The 18,498-nt window shown below is 39.5% G+C and overlaps 1 protein-coding gene across 3 annotated transcripts in view; it reads right to left on the bottom strand.

Moving 5' to 3' along the window:
* Positions 1–18,498, bottom strand: part of PCGF5 (polycomb group ring finger 5) — a 61,785-nt gene that overhangs the window by 24,912 nt on the left and 18,375 nt on the right. The gene's annotated exons all lie outside the window — the stretch shown is intronic.

Genomic DNA, 18,498 nt, shown 5'->3' with positions numbered 1-18,498 from the left:
AGTGAAGGTACTTATGTCATTCCAGGGGGTGTGGTGGCTATGGGGCCTTAAGTGATTGGGGGGAGGGGGTAGACAATACTAGTCCATGATATGAAGGCTCACCACTCTGCTATTCTTTAAAGAAGCATGCAAACCTCTGTACAGACAAGACTATAGATCAATGCATCAGAGAGCAGAATGGTGCATTTACCATTTTGTTCTATGTTATGCTAGTTTTTTGTAAGCCTTACTGCATAGTGATGAATACTGAATTTTCTTCTCCCTCTGGTCCATATAGTACAGAATGATTGAATCAGAGGAGAAATACCTCCTTGAGCATGAGCCCTTCAGTGGGCCTGATAAGGAACACATTTTATTAAAAACACTCCATCAAAAAACTAATCACTCTACCTATTAACTTCCTGACACGAGAGTAAACAGTATCACACTTCTTACACAAGAGATGAACAATTGAAACTTTACTGGTGCACATTATTTGTGTTCTGCCTACAAACTTGTACAGTAGCCATTACTTTAGGTGACCAATAATATTTTTTTTGAATGTAAGGGGCCCAATTCAATTCAGCCACGTTAGTCTAGGATTAACGCGGCGTTGGTACTATTACCTTTAATACGATAATTTAAACACAGATTTTTACTTGCAGCCCTGAGAGGTGCGAGCAAAAATCAGCGTTAAAATTACCGTACTAATGGTAATACTGTGCAATTTTACCGTACTAACGGTAATAGTGCGCAGGTCGCGTTATTCTGCCGAATTGAATTTTCCCCTAAATGTAGATTGTCAAGAGGCTGTTCGCTTATAACTGTAATGCCCTTCCACTTATGCCACAATACTGAATCACTGGTTAATTGAGAAACCATCAAGTTTTCCAGTCACCAGGTATTCTAGATATATCAATATATAGGAACATTACCAGACCTGAAAGGGACTTGCCAACTCTTGTGGTACTAGAAAACCCAGCCAAGGATGAGTGGGCATGTGGAGACTTTTAATACAATAGGTAGATAGCCAGAAGTTCCATAATCTAAACCTGTAATAGAGGAAGTCCCTTGCGTATAAACTCACTGTACAAATATAGCTCTTTCTACAGGTGACTAGCGTTCTGTGCAGGGTACCTATATGTTTAGTTATTAGGTACCGTTTTGCTGCAGAGTACGACATGGTAGTGGCTAAATTCCCTTCAGCTAAAGTACCTTCAGACATCACTATGGCATCACCAGGTCATGTGGCTGCAGCAGTCACATGGTACACAGTGCAGGAGGCTGCTGCAATTCTCCCTGTTCCTGTGTAGCTGCAAGTCACTGGTAGAGAAAAAGGTAAGAAGGGGAAATTGATGGGGAGGAGGCATGTTGTGAAGGGCAAGACCCAGGTTTTTCAACCCAGGTCTCAACGGGTTGAAATCATCATCACAAGAGGAGCCAATCAGGGCTTCTCTTGTGATGTTGCTAGGGAGACCCGGGTTCATATAGCCGGGATATTGCAGGGGCAGCAATCTGAAAGGAGTATTAAGCTGCTGGGCAGAGTGGGGCATGTGTGAGTAAAGCTGCTGGGCAAAGGGGGTATGTGAATGGAGACGCCTCTTCCACACACGGCCCATCCTCAACTGACACTCACCAGCTTTTCTCTGAAATTCCTCATAACACTCATTATCTTATCCCTCACAGGTCATCTGTCCACAATCCTGTCTTGCATGTCACTGCTGTCCACCAGCTTTTACCTCACATGCCCCACACCAGTGTCACTGTGACCCACGGGGCAGAGCCAACATTATGCGTTTCGATGTGAATTGCGTCATGGAGGCCCCCATCCTGCTCACTTCACTAAGAATTGGCAGAATGTGGGAGAATCAACTGCTCTCCCGGGTGTGAGAGAGACCTACCCAGAATGCAGGTGTCTCCTGGACATTCCGAGAGAGTGGGCGAGTATGATTAAAACATAACCTAAAACATCCACTATATAGTATACATCAATAATAGTGAACTCCCGTGAGCAATTCTACATGCACCAGACAAATAATGCTAAGTATGACCATACAAATGAGCTGGCATCTAAATTTTTCTGCCACAGTGGCCAGAAAGTAAAAATATATTACATTTTTTGGGTGTGTACTTTTTGACAAATTTCACAGAAAAAGTGAAAGAGAAAGGGCCTCACCTTGACCAATCAATCAAGCATTGGGTCATCATTCCTGGAACACTTATTTTTAAAATGTAACATTCACATCAAAGTTTCGTATTGTGAATTAGGCATCACAGCAGAGCACAGTATATTGGCTGATGATGAATTGGGTGTACCAATAGAAGTGATTTTCTGAAGTTTTTGTGATGCCCAAATTAAAAGTGAGCCCCAAAAAATGTTTACATTTCTGGCACAATAAATGAGTTTTCAGCTAAATATTTCTGATAATATGTCAATTCAAACAAAAATGTCAGTTTTTTCACATTTATACCAGATTGTGCTGTGAACGGAATTATATTTGGGGTTTCTGTATTAGGAGATGACCACACAGGATTCAATTCCACAAGGCATAAAGTCCTGCTGGATCATTGCGACTGTCAGCTCTGCACCCCACTATCGATGCTAGAATTAGTTTGCTATATCCCCTGTGCCCCACTATTGCTACAAGCACATTGTTCCTCTGCTTCTAGCTCCACTTGGCTAGCCCTTTGATGACCCTCTTAGTAAACACCTCATTGCTGCCTGTAAATCCCTGCTCTGCTTGCTATTTTTGCTTGGGCAATCACCGTCCAAGTCTGACCTAGCAGTTGAAGTATCACGGTCTTCGTCATGTTCAAAACCTGAACTTTCTCTACATCAGATGAGAAGAGCATGGCATTTGTCAGCCTGGCAGTGTACACTCTCTGTGTGTACCTCCCAACTGTCCCAAGTCTTGAACTTTAAAATGGGCGGACTTACGAGAAAGTGGGTATGTTTGGTGGAGAGTTGTAGTGAAAGAGTGGGTTGGGGCAAGGTTTGTGTGAACCAGGGCGGGGCTTATTTGCCCTGATTTTTCCTGGATAAAATGAGTGGCATACGATGTGTCGCTATATAAATTAAGTATAATAAAAACAGGCACTCTATAACTAAATATCATATTTAAACACAAACCTAAAATATGTTTATCACATATCTACATGGAAGAGAGGTACTACTGGACAGCCACTTGTTCACTTATGGAGATTATGTCCAAGCCCAATAATTTGAAGAATACAATTTTTTGGTAGAAAAATAAATGTCCTTTCCACCAATATCACTTTTATGTACACTATGTTCATGCAGGTCAAGAGAGTCCATAGGCGATATATAAATATTGTTCCTGGTCAGTGTTTGATCCAGAATTCTAAGGCAATAGAGGACTTTTTGTTTTCATAGGAATGGCGGTCAAACACCAGGTGCCGGGCTGTAAATGGCCAGGGCTCCACAGAGACAGTCAGCAGCCATTAGTTTCCAGACCACTGAAATTTCTGCATAGCGCTCAATAGACCACTATGCAATGTGTATAGGATGTGGTTTTACCTTTCCTTTTGGCCTGTGTTCACTAGATGCAAGTTACGTGTTAAATACAGAATTATTCTGGTACAAGCAAAATTAGGCTTTTAACATCTTAATAGTCAGGGTACTTGAGACTGTTTTTTGCCATGTGCTGGTTAAACAACAAAATCTTTAAATAACTAGGTTTCCTGAAATGTCTTTCCTTATTTCTCCCTTAATATGTGTAACATTTTCTAGTTTAAGTAAAATTACAGGGCCTAGAAATGAGTGGCGGGGTTCTTTATTTTAAGATTTGTTTGTTTTTTCTTAAGTTCTATCCTCTTGGTCAAATTATTTTGGAGTATACTACTTATAGATTTTTATTTTTTACAGTTTTTTTGATCTAACTGGAGATGCTTCACCAACTTCAGCTAGAGCTGAAACAATGGCTAAGTACACAATACAGAAAATTTCTCCCGATGCCATATCAGTTTAACAATGACTGAAAAACCTAAAGAAATTCTCAATCAGTTCGCCAATTCATGTGTATACACTATTTTTTTTAAAAAAAAGATTAACCCTCAGATCTGTGCTCTTCATCTGTCATAACAATTTGATGTAAAGGTCCTGACTCTGCACATTCCATAGAGATCTATGGACACTGCTGGTCGTGAGTGCATACACACTGCAGGATTGGAAAGACGCTGTTCCATTGAATGAGATTTTTAATCTGGTTTCAAAATCAAATGAAACGATACGATGGGTTTTGGAACAACCATCATTCATTGTTTCAGTGTACAAACGAATGTCGAATCAGGCCGAAGAGTTGTTTATCGTTCGATTGGCACAACAATCGCCTGAAAACACTGTAGTGTGTAACCAGCCAAAGTTATGTATAAATTTTCTTTTTACACTGAGAAGTAATCTAGGCCAATTTAGACCCTGCAGCTCTCTCTCCTGCTGGTGGCCTGGTGATCATGTGGAGCATAGGAGTATACAGAATTAAGAAGTACGGCATCTTGTATACACTCCACAACATTCTATTGAACGCTGTACAGAAATAATCAAGCATTCATAATGACTGCTGACCATCAGGCAAGCGGTGTGCTTCATCCACTGATATGCTACATAAAAACATGGCATATGGGCTTTAAACCAAGGTCTACCATGCTAAAAAGGCTGTGAACAGTAAGGGTTAAAGTGGAATTAAAAAATATAGTCTAATGTGGGAAGGTGATCTGTAATGGAAGGCCAATTTCCTTGCTGTGCATGTCAGACCAGTTCAGAAAATCACTCACAAGTTCCATACAAAACTCTGCCATATTTATGCAAGCGTATCTCATTATCTTTAGCCAGTGATTTACTTCATTAAATACATTGCCCTGTCTGCAGCAGTATAAGATGAGAACAACATACTTCAACAATCTAAAAGACCACTTTTTCACCTAATGTGTTTAAGCAAATAAAATAAGTGTATACAAATTCAAAGTAATCAAAGTGTGTCTGAAACCCAAAAAAGAACAGGCAAAGAAGTGCAAGTGCACACAATCCGTAGTTAGGGTGTTATTTTCAAAGTACTGTACTATACTACAGAACATGTTGCCAGTTTCTAAGTCAGCTATAATGAATTTAAGTAGGCACATAGTTAAACTGATTTAGAGTAGAGTAAGCAGATATGGGTACTTACTAGGACTTTAAAATAAATGGTTCAAAATAAGCTTATTAGTGTAATCCCTCAAAATTTATTTTTTCAACCGGCAGGTCTTTTGTATGAACTGCAAGAATGAAATGAGGATATATAAAATATATATTACTGTCATTATGGCATTATCAGAAGTTAACAAAATAAAATATAAATGTTCACTTCCCCAGATAGGAGTTTCTATCATGTGACCGTCATGTGTGCCAGTAATGCAATGATTAATTACCCTGAAAAGGCCTATGGAATATTTTATTGAGAGCAGGTTAGCATTATCTAAATTGTGTGTCTTGTCACATAGCTGGGATGTTTATATTTTATTAAAGTCTAGGGGGTATATTCACTAAACTGCATGTTTGAAAATGTGGAGCTATTGCCTATAGCAACCAGATTCTAGTTATCATTTATTTAGTACATTCTACAAAATGACAGCAACAATCTGATTGGTTGCTATAGGCAACATTGCCACTTTTTCAAACCAAGTTTAGTAAATATACCCCTAGGACTCCTACCATAGGACCTTCAGATAAGATGAGTATGTCAGATAAGTTTTGTGGCACCCTCCAGATACTATGCCTGTAGTAAACAATATGACGATTCCAGGTCTTTATATATTTACATTAGAAGAAACATAATACATCAAAGCTTTATCTCTAATAAATCCAAATATGAGAAAGTCACTGTATGATTTTTATCAGGGGAATGACCTACATAAGCAATGTCAACTATAACTGTCAGCATGAGATGAGACAAGTAAAATAACATAAAATTAAATATGTTCCTAAGGCATTTATATTACATGATGATGTTTTATATGTACATGCGTCTACATTTTGTTGATTTACATTATATGCAAATATATATTCTATGCATTTTTCCCCCCCAAAAAAATATATTTTTATAGGTGGGTGGAATTCAATTCCTCGCGTTGAATAGCCAGACATTATGGCAATGTACGGCAGCACTCATTTTCCTGTGTTACGGTACCCGAAAAGCACCGATTTCCCTGCGCACCTCTATGGGTTGTGACGAAAAATCAGGAAATCTAAATCTCTGTAGAGTGCCGTCGTGCCGGTTACGGAGGCAGATCCCGGATAATTGTATTCCCCCCATAGAAATACCTGACTAAACCAATTTTTAAACCAATTAGCACACATCCAGACCTTTTAGTGACCTCACAGTGAAGGTGGATGGGCAACCGTGAATGTTTGAAAACTAATGTAATAACTTGAGAAAATGTCAGACCTTGGGGTCCACATGCTGTTGAGGTTCTGTCCAGTTTCCAGCCTTCCCCAGAGATTCACTGAAAATTTGTGTGTTTTCGGTTGCTTTTTTATTTCTGTCATTTTACCAATTGGTTTTGCAATTGTATTACTTTATGTCCTTTTGTTATTTTTTTTCTACTATATTAAACATTATGACTTACTTCTTCATATTAAACGCCATTTAATAATGTCCTATCTTTGTGTTCTTAAATAATTCATGTGCCACGTTAGCAAGGTTGGTGTAAACGCAACATGTAATGCAGATAACTAGGTTACAGCAAATCTTAAAAGAGGAAAGAAGAGGAAAGAAAGTCATTTAAATGGAAAACACTATCTATCATATGTAGATCTAAATTATAACTTTTATTAATAAATGAATAAAAAACATATAGTCTTATTAGTTCTCCTCAATTGCACCTTTAGGGAGGTTATGAAGTTATATTAATTGATTTTATCCATTGTTTCTTATAGTTCATATTCACAATGAGTCCTTATGGCTCAGTTATTTATGAAGATATATTATTCCTTCATGTATTGTTCGCTTATCTCATATCTCACTGGATACCAAGCCATGTACTTCAGACACAGTATCATTCATTCATACATGCCAGCTGAAATTGTTGCAATCAATTAAGCTTACTGGGGCAATTGAAACTGTAATATCTCCTAGCTGCCAAGTCCCTACATATGGTCCATTTCTCTCCCTAAAACTGAAAGTTCTATATCTTTAAGGCAGTGTTGGCTAACCTGTGACACTCCAGGTGTTTGTGAAACTACAAGTCCCAGCATGCTTTGCCAATATATAGCAGCTTATTGCTGGAAGGGTATGCTGGGACTTGTAGTTTCACAACACCTGAAGTGTCACAGGTTAGCCAACACTGCTTTAAGGTGAACTGCTATCTCACATATTATCCAGATCCTCTCACACACCACAGACATGAAGACGTATGTTTCGCTTAATGCTTTTTCAAAGCAGACATCTGAGGAGTGTTCAGATTTCCTTTTTCTATCCTATCACAGCCAATCAGAACTTTTACTGTAGAACTTCCAATCTGGAATCAATCAGTGAGAGGGTGTTTCTCTCCCTCCAGATTAACCCATTCTGACTTATTATATCAGGGAAATAGAGATCCAAAATATCCTCATTAGGGAGGATCCCAAAGATCGTCCATTCGGGAGATAGAGGGACAAAATTCACCAAATGAGTTATAGAGAACCTCCAGATCTGGGTCCAGAACCGTTTGATGGAAGACAGTCCCAAAGGCATTGCATGAGATCTACACGAAGAGAGCTACACTTTGGGCAGTAGTTGGAGTCTATCAAACCAATACAAAAGCAGCAGTAGGGAGACAGATAAGCCCTATGATAGATATTCATGAACATTTCCATATAGGTTACAGCTGGCAATAGTCTAGCCGAGGTGTCCAGTGCTTTCAGAAGGATTGTAAAACAGTCCTACCACTGGGAGAGCCCTATTTTAGACCTGTCATAATCAAACTGGTAAGGAAAAGTGGTGCAAAATGGCCTTAAATTTTGGGACAGGTTGGGACAGCATGAGCTCGAATGGTTGTCCCAGCCATGTGGAGAGAATTTGTATACAACACTACTAATAAAATGTTGGCTCTAAAAGAACAACAATGTCCAATGATACAGTTTTATCCTCTAGAGAAGGTTTTCTCATTGTCTCACTCTAGAACAACAAGAAGCAAGCTCTACCTATATTAAGAGATTCACTGCAATTATTCAGATAAACGTACACATTATAGTTTACATATTATTTACAGATTGGTGTATCTGCTATCCTTTATCAATTTAATGCAAATTAGTTCTAAAATATTATATAATGTATTAATCTATGCATCTTTCTTTTTATCCTCTGTACGCATTTCCTCTACCTATCCATATTCAGCTCCTTGTGCCTGTCTTATTCCCTTTCAGCCTGTGTACCTGTGACCAAACACGTTTGAGAACTATTGCTTCAAACACTGATACTGAAAACACCGACCACTAGTTATCCCACATGTATGCAGACACGCATATTCTTAAATCATGTACCATTAGCAGTCTCTACTGAGAAACACTCTCCTAGTGTGAAGGACTCGAATAGTGGTTCCTGACAGTCTGTATCTATATTAGGATCACTGTGCTATGTTGGTTCAATGAGGTTGTGTCATAGAAGTGAAAGGGACATACACAACATACATATGCCAAAAGAAGACATGGTGTATAAAGTGACAAGTACTCAGCGACTGATCTTGTGACATCTCAGCTATGAAGTGTACAACATTCAGATATGGCTCTACTCACAAGACAAAATTCTGCTGGACTCACCAATCAACATCTACTGTATGCACGCGAGAGAGACACACATTTTCTTTATAAACTAACTTCTTTCAAATCACAGAAAAAAACTGAGCAGACTAGGGGGTATATTTACTAAACAGCGTGTTTGAAAGAGTGGAGATGTTGCCTACAGCAACCAATCAGATTCTAGATGTCACTTTGTAGACTGCACTAAATGAATGAAAGCTAGAATCTGATTGGTTGCCATAGTCAACATCTCCACTCTTTCAAACCCGCAGATTAGTAAATATACCCCTAGGTGTACCACCACTCAATGTTGTTAAGTGTCCCATAGATTGTACGTTTGCGAGCAGGGTTCTCTTACCTCTCTGTCTGTATGTATTACCCAGTATTGTTTTATTAATGCTTGTTCCCAATTGTAAAGCGCTACAGAATTTGATGGCACTATATAAATAGATGATGATGATGATGATGATGATGATGATGATATGTAAGGTAAAAAACACTCAATGCTTTTTGACAAATCTACATTAATAACTGTGGTTGCAGTTTTGGGCAATACATTCTTGTACCCAATTGTGTTGCACATTTTTATCCACAATTAATCGAGACTATACAAAGAATATAAAAGATTGTAATTATTTAACATAAAATTTTACACAATATGCACAATTTTAGCAGTTTGTCTTTCATAAAGGTATAGCTTTAAAATGAATAAAAGCTGATGAATTGTAAAATTTGAAGCATTCTTTAGCTGAAAACAAACGTTCAACTGTGAAACCTTATGAGAGGCTCTAAGTGAGCAAAATAATTATTAACAAAAAACCTTAAAACAAAGCAGAGATATCTTCAAAATATCAAGAAAGAAAAAAATCTCCATACAAAAATATACGTAATCATGTCCTTCTTACTAAGAAGAAGAAAACAGATTTTACAGTAAACTCAAGTGACTTATTACCAGAAGAAAATCCATACCTTAAAACAAAGGTGCTTTGTGACATTCCCTTACTGAACTGAATTTACTTCATTTGAAGTACAATGTACTGTTGTAGTATGTTCTCTACATGGCTCTTAATATAATGTTATCTTTATTCCAGAAGTGACTTTACTTTGAACTTCAGCTACTGGAAATCACTGCCTCTCAATTATTACCTTTTTTATGGTTCTACAGCAAACTTTTTTTTTCCTTTTTAACTATCATGATAGGAATTAAACACAGACTATTCTACTGTAATACATATTATATTTAAACAAACATCTCGGTAAACAAATACACAATTATTGTATTTAAAAAGTCCAAAAATAAGAAAATTAAGAACAGAGTTATCTGTAAAGCTTATGTTACAACTGCAACAATATCTAATCATATAACTAGCTAAAGATGGCCTGTGTTCATTAAGGGTAAACATGTCTTTTCCACTGAGCAGGAAATCAGATAATTTAAATATAACCATACCGGCAAATACCACAGTTTTATGGGCACTGGTAAAAATGCCTTTGACTGCACCTGTCATAATTAGCTAAAGAACAACTACAAAACAAAAAAGTCAATATTCTCAATCAATTTATAACTGACTAAAGGTGCAAAGGGGAGAGGCTCAGAAAAGAAACAGGGTGCCCCCCTTTTCTGCAAACCAGATAAAAGACTAAATATAAAACATGCTTCTCAAACATCAATAAAAAAAAGTCTACATACATATGCACATCTGTGAGGGCAATATAGTGCTCACTTGAATTACATGCTATGATGATACATGCTGTGGCACTAACAATCTAATTTAAAAGATATTTAAGAAAATTTACTAATAAAAAAAAAAAAACATACTTGCTAAAATTAATAGGTAGTCCCAATTTTTCCATTACAAATAAAAAATAACTAGAACCCACACAATTCCAAGACATGGAGATGACAATTTATTATAAAATACCCAAAGTAACAATCCCCACTACTGATTTAAAGTTTGCTAAAACTATAGAATGTATCTCAAGGAGACAGCTAGTGATTCTTACCTAGCATAGTCTGCTTTGTTTAATTGGATTCAAATACATGCCAAGAATAAAACAATAATCAGATTTCAGTTGTTTTGGAAGGACATCAGACAAATCAGATCATTCCACGATATTTTTTTGTGACACATCAACATAAAACGGCAACGAGTACAGTTTCCTTCCAAACCTGCCTCATAAAAAAACAGTCTTCATGCTCCAATAACTCTCAACAGACAATTTCTTCACTTATACTGCAAAAGACTTTACAAGGGATATATCCTTCAATGCCATGCAAAACTGAGTAGATCTGAAAAGTAGGGAGTAGTTTCTGCTAAAAGTGTATAATAATTGCTACAATTAATTTGTCCAATCACTAGAAATGGATAGATTTGGGAGAAAATGTTGATCACCCAATCGTCGTTGTGTGTGTGAACAATAATTCTGACATTTTCTCAGCATGCATCGTATTAGATGACGGTATCTTTATAATTCAATGTCATGGAGATAAGCACTCAACTTTTTTTTTTAACTGTTTATTTTGAGAAATCGCAATGATATACAGATACGAATCAACAAATTAGTACATTGCAGCAGTAGAAAAAACAAACAAAACAGGAACAAAGCAAGGCATGAATAAATAACAATGTAACAGAAAATTAAGTAATGGATATGCAAGACATCAACAGAATGCCATTGAGGAAACAGGTAAGTATACCATTGTTACTCAGGATATTCAAACATCAATGACATTTTATAATAGTATAGTGGGGGGTAAGGGAGTGGGGGGGGGGCACTGGTCGTCACCTTAAGAAAATAGATAAATAATAAAAATAAAAAAAGAACATTCTTCCCTTTATCTTCTTTTATTATAAAAAAAAGTAAGTTCAGGAGAGAGTATTACCTAGGTATTCGGGACAGGGGTAACAGCTTCAGGAGTCAGGCCCCCTATGCACATCACTTAACAGGAAGGAGTTGGTGCAGGAGCTAAGGGATGATAAGTAAAGCCAAGGAGCCCAAATCTGGTGGAATTTATCGTCCTTATCGTGAAGGTGGTATGTAATCTGTTCCATCCGTTCAATGAACCAAATATAGGCTCGTAAGGCCGCCATAGTGGGGGGTTCAACTTGTTTCCATGACTTAGCCACTAGGCATCGCGCAGCTGCAAGGACATGGGAAGCCAATTTTGCAGACTGTCTATCATTATCAATCAAAGGGTAACAGAGAAGAAAAGACCATGGGTCTTTCCGGACGGGGCACAGAAGGAGGGAGGAGAGGAGGGCCCTAACTCGGTCCCAAAAGGAGGACATTTTAGGGCAGGACCACCAGATATGTAAGAAAAAACCCATCTGGCCACAACCCCGCCAGCATAATGGAGAACTAGAGGGGAACATTTTAGTAAGTTTGTCAGGGTGTAGTACCATCTATAGTATATTTTATAAGCGTTCTCCTTAACTAAAGTGGAAATAGAACTGGTGGCAACCTGTTCCCTTATGGTTTCCCAGCAATCCTCCTCCTGGGGGGGCCCAGGTCCCTCTCCCACTCCCTCTCATGCCTACCTCCCGGAGGTAAAAGTACATCAAGAATAAGGCTGTAGATATAGGAATTAGTGCCCCTACCCAAAGGTGAGGAGAGACATAACGTTTTAAAGGGGGAAGCACGAGAGGGGGAAGGAGTCCCCCCGAGGAGAGAGCCCACAAAGTGCCGTAACTGGAAATACTCATAGAATTTAGGATGGAGACTTGGGAATTTAGAGCGCAGATCATCCCAGGAGATAAAGGCACCATGAAATATTAGATCCCCTGCAAATCACCTGCAGAGACCCAGGGATTATAGAAGGCAGAGGAGAGCACAGGAGGAAAGGCAGGGTTACCCCAAAGAGGTAGGACAGGAAAAGAGGATATCGGGATTTTGAGATGGGGCCGGCAGGTCTCCCAGATCGTAGCTGAAAATAATAAGGTGGGGCATCGGCAAGTAAGGGGAGATCTAGCTTGTTTTGAGAGACCCCAAATACAAGAAAGAACTGGAAATTTAAGATAGGCGGATTCAATGTCGACCCACGACAATTTCGCAGGGGGGGCAAAGGAGGCTACAATCTGGCTCAGATGAGCCGCCCAATAGTAAATTTTGAAATCCGGGAAACCCCTACCACCACATCTGGTGGGTCTCTTTAAGAGAGCCAGCTTAATCCTGGGAGACCGACCGTTCCAAACAAATCTAGAGAGACATTTTTGGAGAGATGAAAGGTCCGAAAGGGGGACTCACAGGAAGGGTCTGAAAGAAATAAAGAAGCTTAGGAAGGAGGTTCATCTTGACAGAAATGATCCTGCCCAGCCACGAGATGATCAATGATCGCCAGGAGAAAAGTTCTGGTTTGATTTTAGCAAAGAGGCCCAGTCGTAGGAGTCGGTAACAAAAATACCTAACTATTTAATTTTCTTTCTTTGCCACCGAAAGTTAAAACGGGAGGTGAGTGCTAGTCCCTCCAGGGAGGGGATATTAAGGAGGAGGGCTTTTGATTTTGCAATATTAATTTTGTAACCTCAAAGGTGCCCATAATGGTGTAAAATGTTGAAGAGTCCGGGAAGCGACTCCCCTGGCTGTTGGAGGGTCAACAGGACATCATCCGCAAAGAGACAAAGAGAGCGAGCTTACTTTCTAAGTCCCCCGTTTGCACACCCCGCATATCTGGACAGGCCCGGATAGAGGCAGCAAGAGGTTCTATAACGAGGGCAAACATGAGAGGGGACAGAGGACAACCTTGGGGGGTACCGTTGGATATAGTAATAAGGTCCGAGGGAGAGCCGTTGATCATGACTCTTGCAGTGGGTCAGGAATATAAGGCTTGAATATCAAGGAGGCTACCTGAGATGCCAAATGCCGACAAGGCTCGGGACATAAAGCTCCAAGAGATCCTGTCAAAAGCCTTTTCGGTGTCGAGGGAGAGAATAATAGCTGGAGCCTTCCTGGTATTAATGATATGAATCAGATCGACGACTCTCCTGGTATTGTCTCTGGCCTGACGGCCCGGTATGAAGCCAACCTGATCGTAATGTACAAGGGAGGGGAGGACCGATTTTAATCTATTAGCCAAAATTTTAGCATATAATTTAACATCTGTATTGAGTAGGGAGATAGGGCGATAACTAGCGCAGTCATGGACATCTTTACCCTCTTTATGAATGACAGAGATCCGAGCCTCCAAAGAATCCCTGGACCAAGAACCCCCAGTCAGGATTGAGTTGAAAAGGGTGTGCAAACGAGGGACCAGAAGCCCAGCAAACCTCTTATAGTAGACAGCCGTGAAGCCATCAGGCCCCAGAGCCTTTCCAGATTTCTGGGACTTTATAGTCTGTACAATCTCCTCACTAGTAATCTCATCCCCCAGCAGAATACTGGCCTGTGGAGAGAGTTTTGGAAGCTTAGCAGAAGAAAGAAAAGACTCAACTGCGAGTATTGCTGGGAGACCAAGTGATCAGAGGGTTGGGGAAGGTTGTAAAGTTTAGTGTAGTACGATTGAAAGGCGGCCAGTATCCGCTGAGGGTCATAGTGTAAAACTCCGTCTGAGTCCCTGATAGCCAGGAGATTCCGGGCCGCTATCTTAGCTCTGAGTTTGGTGGCCATTAATCTATCGGCCTTATCGCCCTTTTCATAAAAGCGCTGATTGAGCCACTTCAGTTTATTAGCAACCTGGTGGGATAATAAGAGATTTTATTCACCCCGCACAGAAGCAATTTACTGGGGAACTAGGGGATCAGGGTTCAATTTGTGACGTTGCTCTAGAGCTCTCAGCGAGTCCGTCAGTTGGATAGTTTTAGCCAGGCAAAGTCGCTTAGTCCAAGATGCCAGAGCAATAAGATGACCCCGTATTACCGCCTTATGGGCGTCCCAAAGAGTCATAGGGGAGATATCAGGGGTGTCGTTCGTCTCAAATTATTCAGAGAGAAGAGATTAAAGGTGAGTAATAGTATCTTTATCATGTAGGAGTGACTCGTTAATTCTCCAGGTTGCTTTAGGAGGGCGGTGGGCAAGGGCGGTAAGTACAGCGGAAACAGGGGCATGGTCCGACCAGGTGACAGGAAAGATCTGGGAAGAGCAAAGTTTAAGAGTGAGGTCGTGGCTGAGCAGGATCATATCAATCCTGGAATAAGTGTTATGGAATAAGTGTTATGGGGAGAAGAGAAGAAGGTATAGTCCCTGGCCAAGGGGTCTAGTATTCTCCATGAATCATATAAGTTATGGAGTTTCAGAAAAGCCTGTAAAGCACTCCATTTTATTGCAGAGCAGTTTACATGCACTCATCCGAAGCTTTCTCACTCATTCCGTGCGGCTGATAATTTGTAGCAAGTGCAAACTAAAATAAATAAATATACAGTATTTTTTAAAATGTACGCGTATCATCACACTTCCATAGCATGGAAATCACAAAAACTTATTAAAAGATAAACCTATAGTAAAATATATGTATTGAGATCAAATTGGTTAACAAAACACAAGCAAATGATAAAAAGGGCATGGCTAAGTCTATATGTTTCTATGTTAGCAGCTACAACATCAGAACAAGAGGCCCAAGGTTTGCAGATCTGAGTATAATACTCTAATTAAAAATTAATTTAAAAAAAATGTCTAATTGTACAGTCATGAGAATTACACAAATATTATTTTTCACAAAGTCTGCTGCCTCAGTTTTTATGATGGCAATTTGAAATTAATTGCAATTCATCTGATTACTCTTCATGACATTCTGGTGTATATGCAAAGTCCCTCTTTGGCATGACAATGAACTTTATCCCAAAAACAACATTTCCACTGCATTTCAGCTCTGCCACAAAAGGTCCAACTGACATCAGGTCAGTGATTCTCTCGTTAATATAGGTAAGAGTGTTGATGAGGACAAGGCTGAAGATCACTTTGTCATGCTGATTGAGTTAGAACAACAGACTGGAAGCTTTAAAAGGAGGGTGGGTGCTTGGAATCATTGTTCTTGCTATGTTAACCATGGTTAGCTGCAAGGAAACACGAGCAGTCATCATTGCTTTGCACAAAAAGGGCTTCACAGGCAAAGATATTGTTGTTAGTAAGATTGCACCTAAAAAAACATTTATCGGATCATCAAAAACTTCAAGGAGAGGTACAATAGTAGTGAATAAGGCTTCAGAGTGCCCAAGAACGCCCAGTGAGCCCCAGGACCGTCTCCTAAAGTTGATTCAGCTGCGGGATCGGGGCACCACCAGTGCAAAACCTGCTCAGGAATGGCAGCAGGCAGGTGTGAGTGCATCTGCACGCACAGTGAGGTGAAGACTTTTGGAGGATGGCCTGGTGTCAACAAGGCCAGTAAAGAAGCCACTTCTCTCCAGGAAAAACATCAGGGACAGACTGATATTCTGCAAAAGGTACAGGGATTGGACTGCTAAGGACTGGGGTAATGTCATTTTCTCTGATAAATCCCCTTTCAGATTGTTTGGGGCATCTGGAAAAACACTTGTCTGAAGAATGAAAGGTGAGCGCTACCATCAGTCCTGTGTCATGCAAACAGTAAAGCATCCTGAGACCATTCATGTGCAGGGTTGCTTCTCAGCCAAGTGAGTGGGGCTCACTCACAATTTTGCCTAAGAACACAGCCATGAATAAAGAATGGTACCAAAGCATCCTCCAAGAGCAACTTCTCCCATCCAAGAACAATTTGGTGACAAACAATGCCTTTTCCAGCATGATGGAGCACCTTGCCATAAGGCAAAAGTGGCTAAGTGGCTCGGGATCAAAACATCAAAATTTTGGGTCCATGACCAGGAAACTCCCCAGACCTTAATCCCAATGAGAACTTGTGGTCAATCCTAAAGAGGCGGGTGGACAAACAAAAACCCACAAATTCTGACAAACGCCAAGCATTGATTAGGCAAGAATGGGCGTCCATCAGTCAGTATGTGGCCCAGAAATTGATTGACAACATGTCAGGGTGACTTGCAGAGGTCTTTAAAAAGAAAGGTAGACACTGCAAATATTTACTCGATTGCATAAACTTAATTTGTCAATAAAAGCCTTTGACACTTATGAAATGCTTATAATTTTACTTTAGTACACCATAGTAACATCTGACAAAAAGGTCTAAAAACAATGAAGCCGCAAACCTTGTGAAAACCAATACTTGTGTCATTCTCAAAACTTTTGGTCATGATTGTACACTTCCAATGATCATTGGTGTAAAATGCATCCACATTTTCTACATCTCATGTTATTCTGCCGAAATATAATAACTGGGTTGGTAATTCATATTCATTTGAATTTCTCGACCAACAGTGGTAGAGCTACTGGCCACTAGATATCCTGCGGAGAAAAAACCCTTAGTGAAATATGTAGTACTGCACATAGTAGTTACACTGATTGGACTTCCAGAGTAACAATGTTAATCAATTGTTACGAGAAATGCTGGGGAACGTTTAACACCATCCAGCTCCACTGTCAGCTGACCAAACACTGATATTACTGAGCTGATGGTGAAAAGGATGGGTTTAAAGAGTATGTGAATATGTATGTCAGAGTGTCACTATGTATATTATGTTACTATGCAAATACTAGCAAACCCCTTGCGATTTTATAAACAGCAGACAAGAGCTATAACCTTATACCAAGTATTCAACTAATATGAACCTTCAAACCATATACTATATTATGTACCATGCACGGTCACATCCCACACACAGAGTCAGGGCCCCGATTCATTGGGTGCACATTGACTAGGTAAGAAGGCTTACATCTTATTCTCCATTTTCTTTTCTTGACATCCATTCAACAAATGGTTATTTTTTGCTTGTGATATATAATAGTGAAACATCATGCAAAATATAAACAACATTTTATTTATCATAAATAGCAATACAGGGCAATCAGTTGCCCATAGGAGGAGGCCATCACCAAATTATTGGATTTTCTGATTCAGAAAGGTTTCCAGATGAGAACTTTGGACTGTGGCGTTAGTGCTGAATCACGGAATTTCAGAGTTCAGTTACGTTGTATCACAACAGTTGTGTCAAATCCAATATTTAAGGACAGTACATGCAGCCCCTTTTCCCTGTCAAGAAGGCCATACATCACCTTTGCAAAATACACCTTATATAAGGTATAATTATTGCATTATATATTGAAAAGCACAACCATGATTTGTTAATAATTCCCAATGGGATAATCTCAACCTACTATCTGCTGCAGAGGCAGTTTGAATAAACCATTCTCATTCTGGAAGATAAGAATGACTAAAAGAGAGTACCAAGAGGCAGAACAATACCCATATCAGAAGAGCGCCAGTATTTTACTTAATCAAAGGAGATAACCCATATTTATTACATAACCCAGAAACAAGCTCAAAGTTTTGGGGATTTTTTTAATGCCCTTTTTTGCTTATCTCTGGGATAAATGTGCAAAGCATCTGAAGAGCATTACAAAGATCTGACAAGTTGTCAGAATCATTGGACTATGTGTATCGCATAAAATATTCCTCATAATCATGGAACGAAAACTTGTCATAATTAAACACAGCCAATGACTACTTGGCTCCCATGATGTTTGTGTGCTTTAGGCCTGTTAGTGGTGAAAATGATATCATTTTACTGTGTCCCACTACCATACTAAAGAATGTATTCACGTGTTATATATCTGCCATCTTTCTACCACCCCAGTTTTCATGCACGGTTTCACAGACATTATATCAGTGACAGGCGGTTCTAGGACCGCGTGCAGCCCTCCAAGTATTCACCTGCGGGCCCCCAGCTCCTTCC

Source organism: Mixophyes fleayi, chromosome 6 (assembly GCF_038048845.1).
Source record: "Mixophyes fleayi isolate aMixFle1 chromosome 6, aMixFle1.hap1, whole genome shotgun sequence".
In the NCBI taxonomy this organism is placed as follows: Eukaryota; Metazoa; Chordata; class Amphibia; order Anura; family Limnodynastidae; genus Mixophyes; species Mixophyes fleayi.
The sequence above is the reverse complement of the archived record's forward strand: the minus strand, read 5'-3'. Positions and strand labels throughout refer to the sequence as shown.